This window comes from Ruditapes philippinarum, unplaced genomic scaffold, assembly GCF_026571515.1.
Source record: "Ruditapes philippinarum isolate M1 unplaced genomic scaffold, ASM2657151v2 ctg14854_1_1_1_1, whole genome shotgun sequence".
Classification (NCBI taxonomy): domain Eukaryota; kingdom Metazoa; phylum Mollusca; class Bivalvia; order Venerida; family Veneridae; genus Ruditapes; species Ruditapes philippinarum.
This window is the reverse complement of record NW_026858463.1, coordinates 37,848-39,617: the sequence shown is the minus strand read 5'-3', so window position 1 is coordinate 39,617 and position 1,770 is coordinate 37,848. Positions and strand designations below refer to the sequence as shown.

The following is a 1,770-nucleotide window of genomic DNA, read 5'->3' as shown; positions in this document are numbered from 1 at the left end:
CTATTCTTACGAACCAAATTTTACAATGAAATATTTAATAAGTATAGGTTAAAGTTTATTAGTACGTACTAACATAAATAAATTGGTTAGGAGCGCGCAGTGCAAATAAAACTAATAAATGAATGAATGAATGAATCCCGTACGAAAACTTCCGCCCTGAAAAAAGCAGAAATTCCTCCTAGCTACTAGGCGTAATCCGTCTAAGGCATTTCAGGTTTACATATCACAGATTCCTCCTATAAGCAGGAATACGCTGCGAAATATGCAAATTTTCTTAGGAGGAAAACAGTTAGGGTAGAGGGAAAAAAATCCGCCTAGGAAAATTTAACCAGGAAAAAATTCAGCTTAAGGAAAGCACTAGCAGGAGAAAATTCCGCCTTAGGAAAATTCTTAGCCGGAAAAAATTCCGCCTAAAATATTTTAACCAGGAAAAAAATACCTACTTAGAAAAATCACTAGCAGGAGAAAATTCTTTCTAAGGAATACTAGCAAAAAATCCGCCTTAGGAAATGAAGTTGTTCAATTTTGTGATGGTACACTTAATAAAGCTGAATTATATGGATGGATACAACATTATTATTTAGCTGCATAAGAATAATTGGAATCCAAAATGTACAGACAGACAATAGGTGATCACAATTACAAAGCTTTTAAGTTATCTTTGTGAGCTTTACCATATCTTTTCTAAATTAGGGTGCATGTACAGTACGTAAAAGAGTCACACACAAAAAACAGAAACACGAGATATATTTTTATTGCACTGCTATTGTATTGTTTTAATCCATGGCAAATTATTTCATTTTATTTCACTGTAAATGTTTTCTGTTCAGCCAGTTGTTTTCATTTTTATTCCAAGCATAACTGATCTGCTTTGAGTTATGCGGCATCGTTGATATCCTTGTCTCCTCCTCTCCCATTCTTTTTACACCAGTTTGAGACATATCCTGAAACACAAACAGTCATCAGTAAAACACTGCCACCACTAATATCTTATATTATTGTTTCTTGTCATTGTATGCAGTTATAATTATACATGCATTTAAACTATAATTCATTACAACCAACCTTAGTGTTACAAATTTACTCTCAAAATTAATGCAAAATTATTTAATATATTTGAAATATATTTTTATTGTTTAAATGTATCCAAAAGTTACTTACCTGAATTTTTATGATATTGGTATTTATCTTCTTGTCCAAGGTCATAATGTAGCATTCAAAATTCCTTTACAACTGAGCATATCAAGATTATTGTCATTTTCATTCACAAGGCTAAGTCTTAATTTTTTTTCTTTGAAAAATTCAAAAATATTCAATCCTTACACTTTAAACAAAATATTATCTCAAAAATTGCTTATATATTATCACCACAATTTTTAACTATCAATAAAATCCTTTGTTATTTGCTTTATTTCCACTGTCTCAGCTTCTGCTGACCCATATTTCTTAGCTAGATTTCAAATTATGGACAAGTCCATGATATGATGGTAAACAGGGATAATCCAACCCACCATTTCATTTTCACAATTATATAAACATACCAGAAAATAAATGGAAAAAGAATCCAAAATTCATAATAAATATTTAAAAAAAAAACTTTGCAAAGTCCTTCTTAACAGACTCTTCATATAAAATGTACTAAGTAACTGTTGCTTTCCCCAAAATAAATCACATGGAACAGTCTGGACTGTAGCAGAATTTACGATCTGATCTGTGTGTTATCAGGTCTGTGGTGTAAAATCATAGTAGAGTGGTTACTAGAGGCAGTAT

The 1,770-nt window shown here is 31.0% G+C and overlaps 1 long non-coding RNA gene across 1 annotated transcript; it reads right to left on the bottom strand.

The window, feature by feature from the left end:
- Positions 1-738: 738 nt before the first annotated feature.
- LOC132753237 (uncharacterized) lies at positions 739-1,440 on the bottom strand. Its single transcript, XR_009628929.1, has 2 exons — positions 1,162-1,440; positions 739-944 (listed from the first exon to the last, which is right to left on the bottom strand). It is a non-coding gene; the product is annotated as an uncharacterized LOC132753237 (long non-coding RNA).
- Between the last annotated feature and the right edge of the window lie 330 nt (positions 1,441-1,770).